At 36.8% G+C, this 14,858-nt stretch overlaps 1 pseudogene; it reads left to right on the top strand.

Moving 5' to 3' along the window:
- The window catches only part of LOC125124497 (rho GTPase-activating protein 15-like), a 41,844-nt pseudogene extending 27,187 nt beyond the window's left edge, over positions 1-14,657 (top strand).
- Positions 14,658-14,858: the final 201 nt, after the last annotated feature.

Genomic DNA, 14,858 nt, shown 5'->3' with positions numbered 1-14,858 from the left:
TTAACTTTGTTTATCCCAGTGTTTTCCACATTTATTTTTCCAAGAATACCACTTTGTCCACAGTCTCTATTAATATGACGTGAACATAGGCTATAGAAGAGGCATATATGTTTGATGAAAAAGGTCAAATTTAGTAACACCTTTAGACCAGGGCAAGAGGCATTGTCTCATCTTCGGAGCACCTCTCTCCAGATATGTAAGCCCCTAAGGAGACTGAGACTAATGAGGACTGGCAGTATAAAGGACCCCAAGGATGCTCCCTTGGGGATTCTCCTCCATGCAGAGACAGGACCCCAAGGATTCTCCCTTTCAGCATGTTGTTTGACCCTTAACATCCCTTGCCAATAAGCCCGGTTGGTCACATGTGCTGAAGAGCTCCAAAACCTGTGCCTATGAAGGTTGTCTCAGTGTGCCAAGGATGGGCTAAGGTCAAGATGGATAGCCTGGTGAGTCAGCATGACACACTTTCACAGGATCAAGTAAGGTTGGGCCTCCAGAAGGACGCTGACGTGCTGATTTGGGATGATGCACACTCCCGTTGGGCAAAGGATGAATTAAGGGCTGTGGTCCATAACAGCACTGATGTGAAATACATGTATGGGCTGGTGTATCAGCTCTCAGCCATTTGTGCTTTGACTACTTCCTCTCTTGTTTACAGTGCTCAGAGGTAGGGCATGTGGTGGCAGGTGTTCTGCATGCCATGTGTCCCTTGCTGTGGGTACCCAGAGCAGTCACTCCAGCCAACACCTCACATGTCAGAAAGTCCTATGAGATTGTCATACCTATGTGCCATCTGAGGGTTTTTAAGACCAGTCATTGCACCATGTGGTGTTTTATACGTATGTATTTTCTCCTGTCTGATTAATGTGGTGACGGGGTGCTGTCCTAGAATAGTTTTAAGCCCTGACAGAAATGGTAGAGACAGAAGTTGTGCAAGTGAGAGTGTTCTTTTTGCTTTGGCCATGGGACCATCGCCCAAGTTTTCTGCTTGTGGCCATGTGTAGAAGGCAGCTATGCCATCAACCTTAAAAAAAAATTCATGTTGTAGGAATTCAGTAATTATAGCCTAAATTGTTCAAGAGAGGACAAGTGTTTTGTATTTATATTATAAACTTCCACAGAGCAAATTTCACATGACTAGAAAATGAATGACCATTTCCATTTTCTAGCACACTTTGGGTAAGGTACGCCTTTGTGTTCAGCATCAGCAAAGCATAATGACAAACTTTGAGGCGTTAGCATTCATGGACAGATGATACCATGTCATGAGTGATGATTTAATCAGCATTAAATAAATTTGAATTAAGCAACTGCAGGGACAGGAAGATCTATGTTGTTTCAAAATAAATAGGTGCTATGGCATTGTGAGAAATAACAGCATGTCTGCCTTTTTTTATGGTGACAGATTTAAAATTATCCAGCAACAATGTACATGATGATAAAGAACATAGAGATGGTTCCTGGCCCTGAACAAAAAGAGATGGTGCTTAGAATCCGTAAAGAATCTTCTCATGCACTTGTTGAGGCAATAAATATGTTAGCATTTCTTCTCTACCAATTTTTCCAAATATTCATCAACAAATTACTGTACCTCATATGGGCCAGTGTATTTTGGAAAAACTTTAAGAATCAAATTGTATACAGAACAGTGAGGCCCTAAAAATCTTTTTATCCAGAACTCTGTGTACCATAAAAATGACCCTGATAAAAATTCTAATGCTTTGGACTCTTTAGGGAAAACCCCCATGTCTGTTATCTTCACATTGCTTATCTGCAAGAAATATTAAGACATGTATTGCATCTAGTGATCTCTTGTTCATTAAAATGTTGTTTATAACTCCATTGGCAGAATAGAATCTGTATCTCCCACTGAGCAATTATCTTTGCCTTTCAGTAACACTGGGAACTTTATATCTTATGTTTAAGCAGGATGTACTGCTTGTCTGTTCCATGATAAGGACTGTGTTAGGTGTATAAACACTTGTTATCATATTTTCTTTAAAGTCAGAAGTCAAATTTGCAGAAATGTACATGGAGAGCTTATGCAAAACAGAGAGCTTATGCCTACTTAAGTTATTCAGATTTCATCTGATCTGTGGCTAGACTCAGCTAGAAGCTGCCAGTCTGTGACTCCTGTAACCTAAACACTTAGTTCACTCTCCTTAGCTTGCTGGTCACTTCACCTGTAATCAATAGCATTTGTACACATTTTTCATTATAGCACTCGGGAAATTGCCATGAGCATGTTTGTTCTTATGCCTGCTTCCATGTATTCTATACAGTTACCTAAGAAATGGACTCTCCAGGTTCATCTTTATAGAATGAATACCTAAGACAGTCCTTAGCTCAGAAAAGTACTCTAGTAAATATATTTTCCTCTCTGTTTATAAAATATGTGCTTCCAGCTTTGAGATTGCGTCGGGCAAAATCATCCACTTAAGCCAACCACAGGAATAAGTAGGATCCTTAAGCAGAATCAGACCTGATAAAACAGAGGAGGAAACTTAAGGGAGATTTCAGATTGGGACAAAATCTGCCAGCAAAGAAGCATTTGCTACTTAGATACTAGTCGATACTGACCTACCCTTGAGGCTCCCCTACTATACAGTCTGTCCCCCAGAAAGAACTGTAACTCTCCAATAAGTCCATGGGACTTGCTGATTCCTAGGATGCCCAACTTCCTACCAGGGAGTTGCTTTGGCCCTGAGAATATCTGGTTTATTGGAAACATTCAGATCATTTCTACTTTACCTCTCATTATGCTGCTGAGATGATATTAGAAAGTGAAGCATACTACGGATGCTAGTAAAAATAATACCTATTGTTTTTGAGCATGCTTAAGTGCCAGTCATGGCTCTGTAGTATGTTCTCACTTAACCTCAGTGACAACCTCATGAAGGATGTGCTAATAGACCCCTCATGTTGTCAATGAGACACGGCCCAGTGCTGGAAGTCATGCAGCTGATTGATCATGGATTGAGTGAATCGACCTCTTGTGCTCGGGGTTCTGAAATCCTGGATGTTAGTTTCATTTTCACCCTGACTCGTCTTCATTCTTCTAGTTTTATTGAGATATAATTGACACACAGCACTGTATGAGTTTAAGGTGCACAGCATAGAAATGACTGACATACATCATGGCATGATTCTCACTATAAATTCAGTGAGACGCCATTCTTAGAGCCAGATTAAACTGCTCAAACCACCCACCCCCTTATTGTGCTAAGAACTGACTGTTCAGGCACCACGAATACTCACATTTGCCTCTTTTTTATCTTCAGCCCACACCCTGGCTTGGAACATTCTCACCCTTTCCTCCTACTTTCTCATGACCTTATCTTGGAACTTTCTCATCCTCTCCTCCTACCCCTCCCGTATGGCGTGATGCTAATAACCTTGACACAGGTTACTTCAGCCACAAGCTCCTATAAAACCTACTAACCCCCTAATGCTGGGGAGCCTGAGCCTTCTCTCAGGCCTGCTGGCCAATAAACCTACTTGAAGCATCAACGCTCCAAACTGCCTGCCTCTATTTACTTCAGCTCCAAACCCACAGCCATCATTTCCTATAGATACAGAACTCAAAAAAGAGAAAAAAATTCCCTATGCTGGGAACTCTTAGGATTTACTCTCTTAACAACTTTCATTCTCTAACATAGAGCAGTGTCAATTAAATTTGTCATGTTCAACATTATACCCCAAAACCTAAAACTGAAAGTTTGTGCTTTTTGACCACCTTCATCCACCTTGACGTTTTTTGTGAGTTGTATTAAGCTGTTTAAATATTCTGAACTTTGTATTCCTCCACTGGCAAAATTAAAATCCTGTTATCTATTTCCTCTTTCATGAGAATCAAGTTAACTCTGACATGCAATGGATGTGTGAAATTTAAAGCACTATAGACTCTTGCAATGTTACCATTAATACCAACCACATCATTATCCCTTGAGTCACCCACAGATTTCTGATGGAGGGTCAGGTCCAGTATATACATACTATTTCAATAATTTCCTAAGGAAAAATCATGGTACTTGTATATGTTGGAAGTCTCTTTCCAAGCATTAAACAGCATGTCATTTTTTCAGAATAAGTATAAAACACCTTCCTCTTTTTTTATATTTCTTTACTGTGGTAATACTCTCCTTTTAATTAATCTGACTTAATGTATTAGAACTAGATTATATATATATATATATATACATATATATATATATATTCACATTAAAAATACTGTATGTAGAACCCACCATCATTAACAGAATCTTTAAAAAGTAGAGCCAAGTTTTCCTTGACTTCATTTAAATATTAATATAAGATTTTCAGAAAAAGAAAAATGTCATAAGTTGCCTCCTACCCTTTTATCATCCTGGAAAGGTTTTGAATCATTTCTGTAAAAAAGAAGCAAAATGCTCATAATTAGAACCCTGTTTCTCTAGCATCTTATTCCATGTAGAGTAAAATCTTCTGGGCTTGTTAATTTTTATCAAGTCATACTAACAACTATACTTTAAAAAAATAACTAGTGTTGTGTGTTGGTTTCTGTGTGATGCCCTTTAATTTTATTATCTCATTGAATTTTCAGCATAACCTGTCAAAGTGAGTGTCATCATTCCCATTACAGGGAGCAGGAAACAAAGTTAAATAACTTCATCAAGCTTGACGAACTATTAATAAGCCATTTTTATCACCTGGGTTTTTAACTCTAAAATCAATTTTCATTTATATGATTGATTGACTAATAAATCCTGTTGAATAATAAGTACAGTTTAATATTTAATGTTATCTAATGTAGCTTTACTTTTTTGTAGGGGTAGGAGGGTGGGGAATGCAGTTTGGTTAGACCATAAACACTCCCAATTTCCTAGTATTCTTCTCTCATCTGCTCTTTCACCATAGAACATTTAAAAGACATACTCACTTTCTTAGTATCTCCTGCAACAACAATTTGGGCAGATGGCACAGTTCTAACCATGAAATATATGCAGAGGAATCTTGGGCACTTTGGAAAAAAAAAATCTTTTCTTCTATAGGTGTAAAACTGGCACTAGTCCTTTGCCATGTCTTCTTACCACAAATGCTGATGTGATACTTGGAGTTGTGGTAGCTATCTTGCAGCCATATGGTAAAGGCAAGAAAATCACAAAGATGCAGACTCACATAATAATGAACCATTGCAAAGAGCAACTGTATAGCTCCACCTTCTTAAAAACCCCCACAAAAACTCTCTTTTGATTAAATCTACTGTTAATCGGGTATGTGCTAATTAAAGCTGAAAATGTTCGTAATTGACATAACAATAATTGGAAATTCTGTGCCTCCCTATAGGATATATTACAACATTTGTTGCAAAATGGAATTGGATTTTTTTACAAATTTTTTTTTTGACAAATGTTAAGTGAATGAGTACACCCTTTTAGGAACCACAGTTTCCAAAATTAATTTAGACATAATCTGTGCCATTAAGATTCTTATGATATACTAAGAATTGATTAAGATTAAAGTTGATGGTCTTCTATTACTGTTATTTTTGCTTCCCTGAATCACTGAGTTTCCAGTGAGAACAACTCTCCCTGTGGTAGATTGAATTTCTGGCTGCTATTCTTCATCCTTCTCCGTAGGCAGCCCTTGAGGTTCCTAACACTGTAAGTAGTGTCATCTTCCTGTTCCTTGATTCTGCTGCTTGACCTGCTTTGGCTGATTGATATTAGGCTTGAAATGGTTTGAAGACCTAGTCTCTTGGGCCTTGGACATTGCTTGATTAGTCCACTGGTCCCAAGTGAAGAATAAGAAACATGTACAGCAACACTAATCTAAGGCACCAGGACCAACGTTGGCAAGATCAGCTGAACTCTGTAAATGATGGGGGATTGATGTTTACAGTCATGCCATTGCTTTATGGAGTTTAGGCAGTAAGAACTAACTTACACACTCCTCTACTTTCCGCCTACCTGAACTGAGTAGACCTGACAATAACTGTTCAGTGTCAAGACTGGTCATCTGATCTATATTTGTTTGCTCAGTATATTCAGTTCTCTTCAGCTTAGTGATTAATTCATCAGTAGGCTCATCACCATACACAGATCTTTCAAACTAATTCAGTGACATTTTCTAATTATTAGGAGAGGTAATCATTCTTTCCACTAGGTTTCCTAGCTTTATGAATTGCATCACTTCTGCATTGCTGGAGTTTGTCTATGAATGCTGCAGGCCTAAGGATGAAGCCAGCAAACACTGAAAAAGATACTCGAGAGAGAAAGAAATAGAGGGAAAAAAATCACATCTTTCTGACCTTGTTAGAGCTCTAGAATCTAGTTCCCTTTGGCTACTTTATTACTGCAAATCAATACATTCATTGTCTTAAGTAATTTTGAGTTGGGCTTCTGTTGCTTGCCACTAGTAAAAAGGGTCCCCAGAACTTTCAAGGATAACCATGGAATAGTGAAATATTAATACCATAAAAGAGATATCCATAAAATGTTCCTACAACAGAATACCTAGGGATGAGTACTCAAAGATTTCAAGTAAAGGTGCAACATTTTTCATGAGACAATGAAAAGTAGGAGAGAGTATATCCTAGTGAAAAAATAAAGTTTAAAAAAATTAGTACATTCTAGTGACAGAAATCTATTGTTTTACTAAAGCATTTGGAGCTTAGAATGAAGAAATGGGAGATGGGATTGTGCAACATTTTAGAGATAGTTTGCTGAAAGCCGAAATAAGGAATTTTTGCTTAATGTGTTATATATATTGAAGGATTTTAGAAATAGAGTTACGTGATTAGAACTCGGTAGAATTTATTCACTTGGTAGAATTAATTGATAGGGGGGAAATGGGTGTATGTAAAGAGAGTATTTGGAAGATGTGTCTATCACTTGAGCAGTATTTGGCATATAGTAGTGACTTAAATATTGTGTTGAATAAGAGGCTTCTGTGGTATTATAATGGGAAGCAGCCTGAACTAGATGGAGAGGTGATGCAAAGGAATAAAGGAGATGAAATATTCCAATAAATTTCTTAGCATTTAGTAACTGAACAGATGTGAGAACTACAGGGAAAAGTAGCTACAGATATGATCCTGGGGGGGTTCAGTTTTGTTGATGGAGAAAATACAGAATTTCTTAAATAATACAAACTTGGATTTGGTCAAAAATGTTTAAGGTTGCTTTAGTTGAACACACATTATTTTGTCCCAAATGAACACGTACATTTTACATATTTACGATGAATTGCTTTTTTCTGCAGACCAAAGTTGAAATTTTTATGGTGCAGAAATACATCTTTTTTCCTTTTTAAATTAATGAAAATAGTATCATCATAAACAACCCATTTCAAGCTATTCCTGTTGAATTGGGTTGGGGATAAAATTCTGGAATTATCATAAATCCCTGGGAGATATTAACCAAACATTCCAGAAAGAAATCCTTTCATTATCATGTCCCTTTGATTGTCATGTTAATTAATAAATATTTATGTTTCAAGAAGCTATACTTTGCTGTGTACCAAGACAAACCATATGGTTTATATAGATGCCAGAAAAAAGAGAAGTAGGTGATTTTGCAATATTTATTAAGCTAGTAGATTGTGTTCAATTTTCTCTGGTTGACATTAATATGGTTCTGTTGCCTTAATGTTTAGAATGGAAGCAAATGTATTTAAATAACAATCATGACCCATTCAAAGTATTTGTAAAGTATTTAGCATCTTTCCCTAGCCTGGCTTCTAAAATATAGAAACCTCTAAAATTCTGTCCCAGACAAGACAACTGGTCTCTAGAGTGACAGTATAAATACTTTGCAGATTAACCCTTAGGATAAATACACATATGATTCTATTAGGAATTACCTTTGATAATTATTATTCACACTAAGCTGACTTGCCAAAGTATGGAAGGTAAAAAAGACCTTTTTTGGTCTTTGTGTTTCCCCCCCAATTTTTCTATTGACATATAAGAGGGACCTACCAAGATTGGCAGGCTATACCGAGACAATACAGTTCTTACTCTGTCTTAAGCCTGGAGATGGTCAATTTTGGAGGATACTATACTATTAGATATTGATGTACATACAGTTAGTTTAGGAATCAATTTACCTCATGCCAAATATTCTGTCATTCCAGAGCAAAATAAATCAAGCATATGGGATAGTAGCCATGTTTCTTATACAACGATAACTAACCCTATGATCTGTGCATAGGCATTATTTGTGTTGAGAAGTATGAAGGACATATAGATTATGGTAACATTCAGATTCTGCTGCTAATTTAGGTGTAACTCAATCTTATTTGCAGAATATGTAGTATTGTCATCTTAAACTCACTGTAGTGAGATAGTGGTCTTGTCTTTGTTTGTTTTCCTGTTTCATTTTCTTTTTTTCCATTATAGCTGGTTTACAGTGTTTTGTCAATTTTCTACCATACAGCAAAGAGACCCAGGCACACATACATATATACATTCCTTTTTCACATTATCCTTCATTATACTACTCTAAGGCAAAAAATTTGACCATGGAGCTTAGTTTTCTCTGAGATCCATAAAATTTGTGCTGTTTTTCTCAGTTTTTGACTTTGTTTGCAGACATATAACTCTCGAGTTATTAAATCTTGTTACTTAATCATATGCCTAGGTTATGATCATATCAGAATTTTTATCAAGCAGAATTTACCCTTCTCAATTTTATCCATATTCCCTGAATGCAGCCTTGTAAGCACTGCTTTGTTACAATATGGTCAACACGGAAATATTTGCGCGGCAAAACTTATGTATAGATCTGTTATATCTGTGGAAAAAACAGTTGCTACACAGAGATTGGTAAAAGGTCATTCGATGTCAGGAAGGACTTTCCTAAACATAACTGCTGAAAATAGAAAGAACTGTGTCCAGGTGTACAGCACATTTCAGGAAATTTGGAAAGATTGATGTAGCCATTGTCAAGTCCACTGCCTGCCTGTTACAAGGAACTGGGCTGTGCATACCCCATGTAGCAGTGCCTGTGGAAATATATCTGTTCATTCTCCAACCTTCCAATCCTCACTCCTGCTTTGAATGGCTTACGCCTGTAAACTTTGACCTAGTTGTCAGCCAAAACTTCATTATATGATCTCAGCCCTGGGTATACTTAAATATCATCTTTGGAGCTTGATACAAATGCAGACGTCTGAACTCCACTCAGTCTACTGAATTAGAATCTTTAGAGTGGGTTCTAAGTAGGTGTAGCTTTTAAAGTTTCACTGGTGAATCTGATGCACACTCTAGATTAGGAACCACTGGCTTCATCAAAATCTAGTATTATACCAGAGCTCTTACAAATAATAGTCTCTTTTCATCTTAATTTCTTTTTTTTCCATTTTTTTGTTTATTGCATTAAAATGCATATATATCTTGGAGTTACCATCGTGGCTCAGTGGTTAATGAATCCGACTAGGAACCATGAGGTTGTGGGTTCAATCCCTGGCTTTGCTCAGTGGGTTAAGCATCTGGCGTTGCTGTGAGCTGTGGTGTAGGTTACAGACATGGCTCGGATCCCGTGTTGCTGTGGCTCTGGCATAGGCCGGTGGCTACAGCTCCAATTCGACCCCTAGCCTGGGAACCTCCATGTGTCCTGCGGGAGCAGCCCAAGAAATGGCCAAAAAAAGACAGAAAAAAATGCATATATATCTTAACCGTTTGTAAATGTACAATTTAATGGTATTAAATGTCCTTATATGGTTGTATAACCATTGCCACCATTCATCTTCCAAAGTCTTTTTATGTGGCAACCTATATCCATTAAACAATAACTCCCCATTTTCCTCTCCCCCAGACCCTGGCAGCCACCATTCTACTTTCTGTCTCAATGATTTTGTTAAGCTAAGTTCCTCCTATAAGTGGGATCAAAGTATTTGCCCTCAAAGTTCATCCATGTTGTGGGATATATCAGAATGCCCTTCCTTTTTTAGGCTGAGTAATACTCCATTTGTATGTCTGTACCATATTTTGCCTATCCATTCATCAGTCAGTGGACACCTGGATTGCTTCCACCTTTTAGCTTTTGTGAATAATGCTGCTATGAACATGCTTTATAAATAAGTTTCTCTTTGAGGCCTTACAGTTCTTTGGTGTAACTATAATTGTCCCTCAGAGTCAACGAAAAAGTGGTTCCAAGACCCCCTGTGAATACCAATATCCTCAGAAGCTTAAGTCCCTTACATAAAATGGCATAGTATTTGTACGTAACCTATCCATATCCTCTTGCCTACTTTAAATCATTTCTAAATTATTTATAAGACTTAAAACAATGTAAATGCTATGTAAATAGCTGTAATTAAAATGTAAATCCTATTATTGCCAGCATGCGGCATTTTCAACCTTTGGCTTTTTGGAACTTTCTGGAATTTCTTTTTCTAAATATTTTCAGTCCACTTCTGGGTATATATTGGCTGACTATTCCCATATGCTGAGTCATATGGTGATTTTATTTTTAATATTTTAAGAAGCCACACCTCTGTGATGAGAAACAACAGAATACGCATCCATGAAATTTGGAGGACGATGTCTTTTTTGCCCACCCACCATAGCTCCTGCAAGCTGTATGCAAGCTGCTTTAGGAACCTGTACACAATGGCATGCCATGAGGCTGAGGGATGAGGGGTGGGTAACTACAACTTCTCTAAAAGCTGAAGTTGGCTGATATTAACCACATTCTACCACCCAGTTATTTCCCTAGAAGTTGCAAGCCTTCAATAGACTCAAAAGTTCCAAAGTAGATCAGACATATTTCCATTGCAATTTTTTGTCTAAGCAGAGAGACCAATATCTCTTGGTTCCTGAGAACCCCATCATCTTCCTGCAATTTCCATTCTAATCCCTTTTTTAGGCTGAAATCTTTCTCAACTGGGTCATTAGCCTGAGGTTTAATCCAATTTGTCATAAAAGGTTCCTCTGGGTGACCTTTTCTAGCTATCAGTGCTTTCTCTGCATTTCATTTATATGTACTCTTACAATGAGAAAATTTGTGTTTCTCTAGCCTTCACATCAATAAGAAGCTCTATCTTAGCAACATATTGCTTGTGTTGGAGATATATATATATATATATATGTCACAAAATAACCTGTATTAGTTGTACCCAGTGATAAACAAATTCTTTCTATCCAGGTATTTAGAGGAACCTACTCAGTTTCCTAGTCAGGGCAGTTCACTAGTTCTGAATAAACAAATTAAATTGACTCTATTTGTTAAATCTAATATAAAACACTAGCTGTTAAAAGCCATTTTAGCTCCTCTGTGACAAGATATTGGTTACTTCTGGATATCATCTGTCCTTATCTTTGAAAGGTCTACAGTTCTCCCAACCATGTGTTCAGTAACTTGTTTTCAAAAAGAAAACTTAACAAGGTTTATAAGCAGATGTTTTGCAATATCTTACTACAGTGTTAACATAAATCAACTTTGCATGCAATACTTTTGAGCAGTTTGGAAAACATTCTCTCTCTGAAGTTATCTTTGTAGAAAACAAGCTTATTGATTTTAAATTGCTATGCATCTAAAATGCTCTTCCTTCAAGAATTTTACCCATTAAATGCAATAATGATATGTCTTTATTTTACCATTGTGCACATTTTCATATCTCATAACTCCAATTAGAATATGCATTCTCTTGGGAAAATAAAACTGTGTTGAATGACATAGAAACTAATTGGTTTCTAAGTTAACGATGGTATTAAAGTGCCCCTTATGTAAAATACAGAGCTAAATAAAAACTTAATTAACATTAGACAATTTAATTACAAATTTATAAATATGTGTATGTACACATATATACACATATGCAAATGTACATATATACCAAAAACGATCTATCTGATCATTAAAAAATTATTACTGTATAGATATATTATATTTTAATGTAGTAGTACTATACAGTTATGTTTTATATTTATAATAATATCTATAATTATATCTATGCCTATGTATCTGCCATAATGTTCTTGAATACAGAAAATTATCTTGGGGTTTTCCCTTTGGCTCATTTCTGACAGGAGCTTTAGAAGAGATTCAGATCTGTAGCTTTTATTGGCTTCTATGTGCTAGAAAGTATAATCACTATTTCTCAAGACATGATCTTTCTAAATTAGGCTCTCTGGGTCCACGTACCAGAAATCTACATTGATAATAATATAGGTGATTCTACCAACTCTATAATTGTGAAATTTAAACAGAAGTTAGCAGCTCTTTTTTATAAGACTTCTGTGATATTTATTTTAAGGAACACAAAGCTACGGCAATAGCAATTCCCTTTCATCCTAATAAGGTAAATATTGTGATGGGATTAATGTTTACATGTCTATCTTTGTCGACTTAAATTACTGATAGAAATTAATATTTATTTTGAAAATAAACTCTAGAAGAAATATGTCAAGATATAAACATCCACAGAGTTTACTCAGAATAGAAATATGCATTTCATGGGAAAAATCTGAGATGAAAAGTTTGGGAAATGGTGAAATATACTATTTCCAACATTTATTTTAGTCTTTCCAGTGTGTTTTAAATTTTTATAGAGACAAACCCCTTCAACTAAATTCCCAAATGAACAATTAAAGGAGGAGAGAGAAATGATTTGTTTGGGTATGAAATAAGGAGTTATTTTATACCTACTCTGAGCCATTTTATTTATTACTCTGAAGCAGATTTTACCTTTGCATAGCCCAAATCAGAAATGCAGGATACAAGCCAGAAGAAGGAAGAGAGTAGATTTTCAGATATGAGTCAAATTGAAGTTTAAAAAATAAGATAGCTTGTTGACTGAAATGTTTGAAGGTGTAGCATGGGAAAATGCTCACAGAAATAAGGTGAACCTGACCGAATGCAGATGTGCGGCAGAAGACAGTTGGCACAGGGAAGAGAAGCAAATCCAATGATTCACATCAAAGAAGAAATATGATTGAGAGCAAACCTGAGAATTCCAAATATGTGAACAGTGGTTTATGGAGCAGATGATTGCGATCATCTGAATTGGTCTCTGAAATGTGACTGTTATAATCAAGAAAAATAATGTGTCACGGAAATTCTACTGGTCGTTGAATAGAGATCATACCTTTACTCATTTATTTGTTGCATTATTCACTTAATAAACTTATACTAAGTTGTCTAAATGTGCCAGTCACTGGGCTAAGTGCACTTGAAATGATGTTGAATAAAAACCAGCCTTCATTCTGAAGGAGTATATAGACACATAGGATGCCCTGGTTAAACCGAGGGATACAGAAATGTGCAGACAATTAAGAATGTAGGAAGTGTATGAGCTGAGTGAGGTTATTATGTGAGTAATAACACACACATAAGAATAGCAACATGGATTGTGGAGAACTTGGAAAAGTTCATAGTTTTTAGAACACACAGAGAAAGGTGGAGAGGGATATTAGAGGTAGAAACTCACCATTCTCTAACACATGTTAAGGGATACAGATTTTATCCTACAAGTGAGAAGTTATCATAGAGCTTTAAATGAACCAAGGGTTATTTTCATTAGCACCCTCTAAGAAGAATGTAATTGAGGAGGCAGGACTGAAGACAGGAGATTCATCAGGAAACTTGTTATTCTAAGAAAGACATAATAAAGGCCTGAATTAGGATGGCAGCTGTAATAGTAGTAAATGTTGAAGGATATCAGATTCGGATTTATTTAAGAGATAAACAGCTGCCTGATGGATTCAGTGCAATCCAAGTCAAAATCCCAGCAAGCTGTTTTATGGACAGTGACACAATTATTTTAAAGTTTATTAAGATGGCAGAATAGAAGGACTGGAACTCAACTTCTCTCATAAAAACAGCAGAATTGGGAGTTCCCGTCGTGGCACAGTGGTTGATGAATCTGACTAGGAACCATGATGTTGTGGGTTTGGTCCCTGCCCTTGCTCAGTGGGTTAGGATCTGGCGTTGCCATGAGCTGTGGTGTGGGCCGGAGGATACAGCTCCGATTAGACCCCTAGCCTGGGAACCTCCATATGCCGCAGGAGCAGCCCAAGAAATAGCAAAAAGACAAAAACAAACAAACAAACAAAAAAAACCCAAAAAACAGCAGAATTACAACCAAATGCCTAACAACCTTCAACCAAATGGACTGGAAACTTTCAAAAAGATATCCTACTCCAGAAAACAAAGAGGAGGCTACATCAAGTGGTCTGGATGTGGATGGGATATATCGAGTTAGTGGCAATCTGGCAACACTACAAAAGTTAAGATGTATTGTCAACCAAGAAGAGAAGCTGAATTTGGACAACAGCTGGTGGGAGGACATCCACGTTGTCACTAGAGCACTGAAGATGTTTTTCTGGGAGCTGCCTGAGCCCTCATCCCTTACAGCTTCTTTGAGTGGTTTGTGGAAGCAATCAAAAAGCAAGACAACAATACAAGAATTGGAACCGTAAAGTCTTGTGTAGAAAAACTTCCTCCACCAAATTATGACTCCATGAAAGTCCTCTTTAGACACCTAATGAAGATAGTGGCCAAAGCGTCTAAGAAGTCATGTCCACACAGAGTTTAGGGATTGTATTTGGACCTACCCTCCTGTGAACTGAAAATGAGATGGGGAACATGGCGGTACACATGGTCTACCAGAACCAGATCACAGAGCTGGTGCTGAGTGAGCACAGTAAGATCTTCGGCTCAGAGGAAGACTGACAGACAAGACAAGTTATGGAGTATGTTCACATCTGTCTCAATGCCTAATAGTTTTACATTTCTGGAAACATATTTCTGAATTTTTTTTTTCTTTTAAGCGACAGATGCCTCGTTTTATGAAAACTTAGTGATGATTTTGTGTTTAAGTTCCAAACATTTGAATAAAATAGTTGACAATAAAAAAAAAAGTTTATCGAGAGT

This window comes from Phacochoerus africanus, chromosome 4, assembly GCF_016906955.1.
Source record: "Phacochoerus africanus isolate WHEZ1 chromosome 4, ROS_Pafr_v1, whole genome shotgun sequence".
Classification (NCBI taxonomy): Eukaryota; Metazoa; Chordata; class Mammalia; order Artiodactyla; family Suidae; genus Phacochoerus; species Phacochoerus africanus.
The sequence above is the reverse complement of the archived record's forward strand: the minus strand, read 5'-3'. Positions and strand labels throughout refer to the sequence as shown.